General features: G+C 36.5%; 1 pseudogene; it reads right to left on the bottom strand.

Annotated features, from left to right (window-relative positions):
* Nucleotides 1-325: 325 nt before the first annotated feature.
* LOC132530505 (p53 apoptosis effector related to PMP-22-like) lies at nt 326-10,396 on the bottom strand (annotated as a pseudogene).
* Between the last annotated feature and the right edge of the window lie 209 nt (nt 10,397-10,605).

Raw genomic sequence — 10,605 nt, forward strand, 5'->3', positions numbered from 1 at the left:
TTTACCTTATAAAGTGGTATGTCTAATATTCACATTCTTTTACAAATGCAGTATAAATGGTATAGATAGTTATAAGAAAATATTGGCATCTTATAGATAATTAGTTAAAAGAGTAAGTCTTGTTTAACTCTACAAGACACATGTAAAATATGAATATAAAACTATAACACCATTTAAGAAACATTTTCTCCCAAATTATTTTAGCACTTTGCCTAGTTTAACTCTATGAACATTGCCATAAAAATAAGTTCAAATTATTCTGAGGAAAACAGTTTCTTTGTAGTCCATCTCAGTAGCAGTGATTTTCTTCTGCTCATTTCCCAACTTAGGTGGATGTGTACAAATACCTGGGCTCGGCATTTCCCTGAAGGCCATCTTCATAGTTGGGAAATTATCCATCAGGATGATTGTGGCTGCCCATCTGAAGACTTAGGCCCAGTTATAGATGTAGTGACAGGAGGGTTGGTATGAAGTTGAAAGTCTAGGTGTACTTCACATGGTAAATTACAAGGGAGATGATCTGGAACACAGTAGCCAGGGCCAGGAAGCCACCATTCAGTCTCAGAAGGACAAGCATTTGGGATCCACAGAAGGCAAAGAAGGAGAGGATGAAACAGATCACCAGGATGATAAAGCTGCAGAAGGGGTTGGTGGCAGCTCCCCTTCCCCACACGTACATCATGACGATCTGGCAGCCATCCTTGTAAGACCTGCTATAGCCACCCTTGTGAAAATATCACCATCACAGTGAGAACGTGTGGATATTGTCACTCGACTTAAGCCAGCTGTGGCTGGCCATCACGATGATGTCAAAGGTGATGGTGCTTAGCAGAAGCAGGTGCTGGCTAGGCTGCAGGACAGCATCATGTCAGTGCCAGTGTGGAGGAGAGGAGTACATGGGGATCAGACAGCACTGGAGAGTGGCCCATGAGTGTGGGCAGCACAACAAAAACGCCAGAATAGACTTTAAAACAAAGTCTGTAACAAGAGACAAAGAAGGACATCACATAATGATAAAGGGATCAATCCAACAAGAAAATATAACAATTGTAAATATATATGTACCCAACATAGAAGCACATAAATACATAAAGAAAATATTAACAAACATAAAGGGAGAAATTGAAAGTAACAGAATAATTGTAAGAGACTTTAACTCTCACATACATCAATGGACAGATCATCCAGATAAAAATACAATAAGGATATATTGGCCTTAAATGACACATTAGATCAGATGGAATATATATAGAGTATATATATATATATATATATATATAAAACATTCCATTCCAAAGCAGCAGAATACACATTCTTTTCAAATGCACATAGGGCATTCTCTGGGATAGATAACATGATAGGCAAAACATATCTCAGTAAATTTAAGAAGACTGAAATCATAGCAAGCATCCTATCTGACTGCAAATGCATAAGACCAGATATCAACTACAAAAAAAAGTGGAAAAAACAAACATGTGGAATCAAAAAATTTGCTACTAAGCAACCAGTGGGGTCATTGAAAAGTCAAAGAGAAAATAAATACCTTGAGTTAAATAAAAATGGAAACACAACATTCCAAAATGTATGGGATTTAGCAAAAGCAGTTCAAAGAGGAAAATTAGAGCGAAACAAGCCTACCTCAGGAAATAAGAAAAATCTTAAATAAGTGACTTAACCTTACACCTAAAAAAACAAGAAAAGGAAGAACAAAAAATCCCCAAAGTTAGCAGAAGGAAGGAAATTATATTGGTCAGAGTAGAAATAAAGAGACTAAATAAACAGGAGAAAGGATCAATGAAACTAAGAGGTGGTTCTTTGAAAAGATGAACAAAGTTAATAAAGCTTTAGACCAACTAATTAAAAAAAGAGGACCCAAATAAATAAAGTCAGAAATGAGAGAGAAGTTACAACTGACACCACAGAAATGCAAAGGATCAAAGATACTACTATGAACAATTCTATGCCTACAAATTGGAGCAACTAGAAAAATGGATGAATTCCTGGAAACATACAATCTCCCAAGACTGAATTAAGAAGAAATAAAGAATATGAATAGAATGATTACCAGTAGTGACATTGAATCAGTAATCAAAAAACTCCTAACAAACAAAAGTCCAGGAACAGAGGGCTTCACAGGTAAATTCTATCAAACATTTAAAGAAGAGTTAACACTTATCCTTATCAAACTTTTCCAGAAAATTGAAGAGGAAGAATCACCTCCAAACTCTTTCTATAAGGCCAGCATCACCCTGATAATGAAACCAGATAAAGACACCACACACACACAAAAAAATACAGGCCAATATCACTGATGAATATAAATGCAAAAATCCTCAACAAAATATTAGCAAACCAAATTTAACAACACATGAAAAAGCTCATACACCATGATCAATTGGGATTTATCTCAGAGATCCAAGGATAATTCAATATCCACAAATCAATCAATTCAGTACACCACATTAACAAAAGGAAGGATAAAAATCTCATGATCATCTCAATAGATGCAGAAAAAGCTTTTGGCAGAATTCAACATCCATTTATAATAAAAATCTCAAAAAAGTGGGTAGTAAGGGAACATACCTCAATATAGTAAAGGCCACATATGACTAACCTACAGCCCAATCATGCTCAATGGTGAAAAGCTGAAAGCATTTTCTCTAAGATCAGGAATAAGAAAAGGCTGCCCATTCTCACCACTTGTTTTCAACATAGTACTGGATATTCTAGCTACAGTAATCAAACAAGAAAAAAAAATGTAAGAAATCCGAATTGGAAAGGAATACATAAAATGTCACTGTTTGCAGATGACATGATACTATATATAGAAATCTTAAAGACACCAACAAAAAACTATTAGAAACAATATTTCAGTAAAGTTTCAGGATACAAAATTAATATACAGAAATTGATTTTATATATATATAGAGAGAGAGAGAAAGAGAAATTAAGAAAACAATCCCATTTATAATTGCATCAAAAGAATAAAATACCTAAGAGTAAATTTAACCAAGGAGGTGAGAGACCTGTGCTTTGAAAACCATAAGATGTCAAAACAAATTGAAATTGACACAAACATATGGAAACATATACCATGCTCATGAATTGGAAGAATTAATATTATTAAAAAGGGGCATTGGCAATCTACAGATTCAATACAATCCCTATCATAATACCAATGACTTTTTTCAAAGAACTAGAACAAATAATTCTAAAATTTGTATGGGAACACAAAAGATCCTGAATGGCCAAAACAATCTTGAGAAAGAAGAACAAAACTAGAGGTACCCTGCTCCCTGATTTCAAACTATACTCCAAAGCTACAGTAATTAAAACAGTATGGTGTTGGCACAAAACAAACACATAAATTAATGGAACATATTAAAGAGACCAGAAATAAACCCACACATATATGGGCAATTAATCTATGGCAAAGAATGCAAGAATACACAATGGGGAAAAGACAGGCTCTTATATAAACAGTGTTGGGAAAACTAGGCAGCTACATGCAAATGAATCAAACTGGAATACTTTCTCACACTATACGCAAAAATAAACTATAAATGGACTAACAACTAAAATGTAAGACCTAAATCCATAAAACTCCTAGAAGAAAACATTGGCAGTATGCTCTTTGATATTTATCTTAGCAATAGTTTTTTGGATATGTCTCTTCTGGTAAGGGAAACAAAAACAAAAATACATAAATAGTTTTCACCAAACTAAAAAACATTTGCACAGCAAAGGAAATTATCAACAAAACAACAAGGCCACTGACTGAATGGAAGAAGATATTAACAGGTGATATATCTGATAAGGGATTAATATCCAAAATATACAAAGAACACTTACAACTCAATATCAAAAAATCAGGGGCTTCCCTGGTGGCGCAGTGGTTGAGAGTCCACCTGCCGATGCAGGGGACACAGGTTCGTGCCCTGGTCCGAGAAGATCCCACATGCCGCGGAGTGGCTGGGCCCGTGAGCCATGGCCGCTGAGCCTGCGCGTCCGGAGCCTGTGCTCCACAATGGGAGAGGCCACAACAGTGAGAGGCCCGCGTACCGAAAAAAAAAAAAATCAAACAACCCCATTAAAAAACAGGCTGAGATGCAAGAGGGAAGAGATAGGGGAACATATGTATATGTATAACTGATTCACTTTGTTATAAAGCAGAAACTAACACACCATTGTAAAGCAATTGTACTCCAATAAAGATGAAAAAAAAAAAAAAAGGCTGAGGACCCGAAGAGACATTCTTACTAAGAAGACATACAGATGGCCAACAGGCACATGAAAAGATGCTCAACATTACTTATCATCAGGGAAATGCAAATCAAAGTCACAATGAACTACAACCTCACAAAAAGACATCAGATGATTAACAACAAAAAGATAAGAAATAACAAGTATTGGTAAAGGTGTGGAGAAAAGAGCACCCTTGTGCACCGTTAATCAAAATGTAAATTGGTACAGACACAATGGAAAACAGTATGGAGGTTACTGAAAAAAGTAAAAGTAAAACTTCCATACAATCCAGCAATTCCACTTTTGGGTATCTTTCTGAAGAAAACAAAAACACTAATTTGAGAAGATATATTCACCATTATGTTCATTGCAGCATTATTTACAACAGTCAAGATATGGACGCAACCTGTGTCCATTGATAAAGAAGAGGTTGTGCGTGTGCGTGTGTGTGTGCATGTATAGGTATATGGATATACAAATATATTAACATTTTTTATTAGATTCTTTATGGGGATCCCCAGAAAGTTAAGAATAATTGTTAACAGAGCAAGAAAATGTAGGGTTATTGAAAAATGTGGTTGAAATGCTAAACCCTTCCTCTTCCTCATTCTTTAAGTCCCGGTCACCTTTGAGAATCTTTTCGGATTCTTCCAGATGGAGGTATTTGTCTTGCATTTATGCTGTGTTTGCAGTCTTTCTACCACATGCTGTGTGGATGGTAATGCTGCAGGTGTACAGATGGGTTTTTGGGAGTGTTCAACAGTATCTTAAGAGAATATAAGGTGAACTTGGCCCGCACATTCTTCCTTTCTTAGAGGTTTTAGTGTTCTTCACTATTGCATTCCAGAGCCTGGCACAGTGCTTTGCACTTTGTAGGAACTACTTAAGTGCTCAGTAAATGAATGCATGAAGAATGAATGAATGAATGAATGTTTCACCTTGCAAGATAATGCTTAGTAAAATATTTTTCAACCACATAGTTTTGTAAAAGTCTTTTAGTTAAAAGCGTACAAGTGAAAGAAAAATGTGTTACCTTAAAAGAGAAACTGCCTATCTGTTCTTAACAAACTACTGCAAGATGCTGAATCATCAGAAAAGGCTAAGTGATATTACTTACTCAGGATGAAAAGTGCACTAATACATTCTAAGAAGATTTTCAACAGGAAAGTTCACAATTTAAGGTCATGGTACTTTAAGAGCCAAATACCTCTCAGCACCAGAAAGCAAAGTTAAATGGGCAACCTCATTTTCTATGCTTTCTGCACAATTGTACTTCCACTGTCATTAATGTTTTAAATACAAATTTCCATACACTGGTCCTTCATGGGATCACATTTTCCTTCTAGAAATGCCTACTGTACTTTTGCACAGGATGGTGAAGGAAGAGTTTTCTGAAGGGATGAGGTTATGATGAACTAAATGAGTCTCATGGAGGGAAGCCTAAAGCAGGAGGGAAGCTTGGCAGGAGCTAGGGTGGGAAGGCCATGCCCCCCAGAAGGAAGGCATTGTTCTGGCTCTTGTGTCCTTCCCACTGAGTCCCTGCTATTCAGTGGGAATTGTGGTGAGGAAGAGCCTGGTGGGAGTCCTGGCTGCAGCCATGTGGGTTGGCAGTTCATAGGTCCAGAGGTAGAGACAGTAGACTTTTATGGGCATAAGACCTCAGTCTGGCCCAAAAGATAAAGGTTTCTGATCCCTGTTCTATGTAATAAAGCCCTTACATCCTTTCAGACAAACATGACTAGCCCAAGTATCTCCCTTTACTCATTTGCAAAATAAACAATTCTTCAATTAGAATACAAAATCATTTTTTTTTTGTTAGGCACATTTATGTCCACAAAGGCCAAGCTTTCATGTAAGGTTAGGATAATTTTTTTCAAATAATTTAGGCATTAATACAATAACAATAACAACAACAGATTTTGATAGCCTGAATAACTAAATTTGCAGTTTGCATTGATTGAATTCACTGGATAAGTGCACATTTCTCTTCTTTCTCCTCTCGTGGACCCGCAGCAGAGTCTTTGAACAAATGTTAAATGATGGAAAACTTTTGTTTATTGTGTAATTCAATAGCCCAGCATTAGAGCTGCTCATTAGGAGGTTGTAAGATGCAGTGACAAGGAAAATTACAACTTTCTTGTGCTGACTGGCACAAACAGTGGAATTAATTCCTGTTGTCCCTCAGTCATACAGAAGTATGAAGTTGCCATGCAAGGATCAAACTGAAGATTTTTTTAGGGGGAAACAATAGAAAAGGGGAAAAAGAGAAAGATTGTGACAGAAGATTACGTTTATTGCGACAAGCTTTATCGCTCCAATATCAAGTTCGCTCCTTGGGGCTGAGTGAAGAGAAGAAAGAAGTACAGAGGCAAGAACCAATAAGAAAAGCCGTGTGATGGGAGCAGCAATATTTCCAATCATTTATCATTGACACTCCCAAATGAGTGTTTGGGAATTAAATTATCTTGTCATTTCCCTAAGGATTGAAGTCATGAGTAATGAAAAAAGAAATCAAACTCACACCCTCTTCTCTGTAAAATCAGCCTGTTATTCAAGCAAGTGAAGTCCATATCACGGCTCGTTCTAAATACAGGATTGCTTCATTACTTCTTAAACTCCCTGTCACGTATATCGGTTCTTGCTGAAAACATCAGATAAGAATGCTATCTGGATTCCCTGGTTTTGAATACTGCTCTGTGTAAATAATATGCCTGCCATTTCTAAACACATGGGGACCCCAATAAAGAATTTTATTTGATAAACAGTGGATTTATTTTTATACCAAGAGACATTTTTTCTTTTGGAATTGTGGATATATAAAAATCTCGATTCCTCCATTCCATTCCAAGTGCCAGCAATTATTCAGTACACAGTGAGGCACTATGCTGATGGTTTTACATGCATCATCTCACTGAATCTTCTTAAGGATATTTAGGTGGTATTGCTATGCTCTTTGACAGTCCCATCTCCAGCTGTACCTTCTCAATGTACCTGACGCCCAGACATATTAAATGTCCTAGTCCTTGAAATACACATATCATTTCCCAGCTTCATATATTTGCTACTCCCTCTTGCTATTGGACCTGGGAATGTCTACTTATCTTTCAAGATGCAGCTCAAACTGCAGTTCTTCTGTTTGATGCTCCTAGGCAGAACTGGTTACTGATTCCCTTTGCTCTCCTAACAACTTACAAAAGCCTCTGATTCCATTATATTGTATTTTTACTTATATGTCTATATCTTGAAGTGGATTTAACACTTTTAAGGACATGGATTATTATTTATTTATCTTTATAACTCCATGGCCTTAGCAGAGGTTCTGACCTATAAAAGATACTCTATAAATGTTTAGTAAATTGTTAAATAGTTGCAGTTAGTTTCATTGATAAATGTTCTTGCATTAGCATCTAAATTTATCTTGAAAAGTGACACTTTTTTTTTGTTTCCATATTATTCTTAATTATAAGTATACTTGAATATTTTTCTGTGTTTCTGGAAAAAAGTTTTTGCTTGTGCACATGAAGGAGGAATTATATAACAAACTAATTTAAAAAGTACGTGCTCTTTTTAGGTGGACACTTACTCTTCACAATGCCCCATTTCCACAAAGACTTGATGAGAATTTCCAGATTTAAAGTAATTCACAGGATCAAAATGAGAAGCTGTGTGATATGCTGGAAAAAACATAGAATTTAGAACTCAGAGATATGACTCTGAGTCATAAAATTTCCCCCTGATCAAATGGGTAACTTTGGGGAACCCAGTTATTTTTAGCATCCGTTTACTTACAGAATCATTGTGAGGTTTAAGTAGAAGGACTTACTGAGTTATTGCTTTTCCAGATACTGGGTACATAGAATTGAATCAAACTGTCCAATCCCTGTCCTTATGGAGCTGACATTCCTGAGGGGGACTGAGACAATAACCAAGTAAATATAAAATAGGCAGTGGTGATAGTGCTGGGAAGAAAACTGTGAGTGATACACAGTGGTGTGCTCTTTTAGTGAGGAGTACCAAGGGAGGCCTCTTTAATAAGGGGACATTTGAGCAGAAAGGGTAGAGGAGTGAGAGCGTGGGCCAAACTGGTGTGGGTGAAAATTGACCAGGCCAGAGGGGTCAGCTGTTATCATTCTTTGAATACTTGCTTTGAATGTCCCCAAACTTGGAAGACATGCTAGTGATGACAGTGGTCTCAATGGAAGAAAGTGTGTACAGAGGGAGACTCTGTTCCCAGACATGTTCCCTCTTCAGAGCACCCTTCCTGTAGACCCTCTGGCCTCACTGGGTTGCTGCCATTGAAATTCAAGACCTTTGCCTTTCCCCAATAATGATAGATTGTCCAATTGCTAACACATTTGTGTGTTCCCATGTGTACTTAAAAAAAACAGCAACATGAATTTAGAGCTCTTAAATTTGCTTTCATAGTTTCTTAAAGTCTGTTCCTTTCTCCTGTAAATATTGGCTAAACTGATCACTGCTTTGTACATATATTGAAAGAAGCAATGAGAAAAGTAAATGCATAGACAGCTAATATTAAAATTAGCTTTGGGAACTCCCTGGCGGTCCAGTGGTTAAGACGCTGCGCTTTCACTGTGGAGGGCGTGGGTTCAATCCCTCGTCAGGGAGCTAAGACCCCACAAGCCCTGTGGTGTGGCTAAATAAATAAAATTAGCTTTGATACATAAAGCTTCGATACCTAGAAAAATGGCCCTTTAACATAGCAGGTAATTGCAGTTTTGAATGTGAATAACCTCAGAGTATCTTTAATATTTTATTGGCCTAAGTTACCAACTTTCACTTTTCTCTGCTGTAGCAGATAAATAAAAAAGCAGAGATTTCCATCATAGCAGCACTATGCACATTGACATTTATTGATTTCCATTAGTATCTGAGGTGGCTGGCGTTTTACTTTTATATGCTGCATTAATAAATTGTGCTTAGAGGCTGCCTGTGCATTTTTTATTGAGGCCCCTCATTTGCTCTTGACTGTTTCCAAAAATTCTTTTGAGTTTTGAAATTTGCTTTTCTCTTGTTCTTTGTTTTCTTTTTTGGGAAATGTACAACTAGTACCACATAAGTCTATTTCCCAAGGAACACTAAAGCACAGAGAGGCATATTCTATTTCAATTTGTGGAGGTTATTTAAAGGATCTCTTTGTTTTTCCTGTTTCTAAAGTCCAAAAGAACAATGCTTTGCATATGCTGAAAGCACAGTACTGCAAATCAAAAAGAGATTCATTTTGGCACCTGGGTAACATTGGTGTGGATGAATGCAGTGTTTTCTGAGTGTTATTTTCAAGACCAGCCCTGACCAGTGGTCAAGTTTCCTTAAATCCACAGAAATAAGAGTAATAATAATGAAGTAAAATTTTAATAAAGTAATAGTAATTAAATTTGAATACCTGACCTAAATCCAAGGTTATGTCATTCAAATATTTTGGTGTTGTGTTCTTTTATGAATGATGGTCATTATAATTATTTTTATGCCTAGAATAATAATTATTTACTTTTTAAAATAAGAAGTATGGCTTCCCTGGTGGCACAGTCGTTGAGAGTCCGCCTACCGATGCAGGGGACACGGGTTCGTGCCCCAGTCCGGGAAGATCCCACATGCTGCGGAGCGGCTGGGCCCGTGAGCCATGGCCGCTGAGCCTGTGCGTCTGGAGGCTGTGCTCCGCAACGGCAGAGGCCACAACAGTGAGAGGCCCGCGTACCACAAAAAAAAAAAAAAAAAAAAAGAAAAGAAATAGATTAACATGGTTCAAAATGTAAAAAAAAAAATATATATATATATATATATATATATGTGTCTTTCTACATCTGTCTCCTATTTGATACAGTTCCCCCAACCTACAAACACTCAGGTAATCACTGTCATTAGTATACTTTTGGAGTTCCTTTATGGATACGTAAGCAGAAACAAATATATGTTATTTCCCCTCTACCCTTTTCCACAAAACAATAGCATATTATACACATAATTCTTCACATTGCCATTTTGAAACGATTTTGATAAATATATATAAAATAATATATGAAATGTATTTGTATTCATATAAAAATATATAAATGATTACCGATGCACTGAAAGTAGCAAAAAATGTATAGGATGGTCCCTTGTACCATTCATCCAGTTTACCCAGTGGTAACATGTTGCACAGCTTTAACACAATATTGAAGCCAGGAAATTGACATTGGTACAATCTCCAGGGCATATTTAGATTTCACCAGTTTTACATGTATTTGTGTAAAATTAGTGAAATCTGGCAATCATTAATCTGTTCTCCATCTTTAAAATTTCATTTTGAAAATGTTATATACGTAGAAACTTACATATATACCTTTTGAGACAGGCTTTTTC

Source organism: Lagenorhynchus albirostris, chromosome 12, assembly GCF_949774975.1.
Source record: "Lagenorhynchus albirostris chromosome 12, mLagAlb1.1, whole genome shotgun sequence".
In the NCBI taxonomy this organism is placed as follows: domain Eukaryota; kingdom Metazoa; phylum Chordata; class Mammalia; order Artiodactyla; family Delphinidae; genus Lagenorhynchus; species Lagenorhynchus albirostris.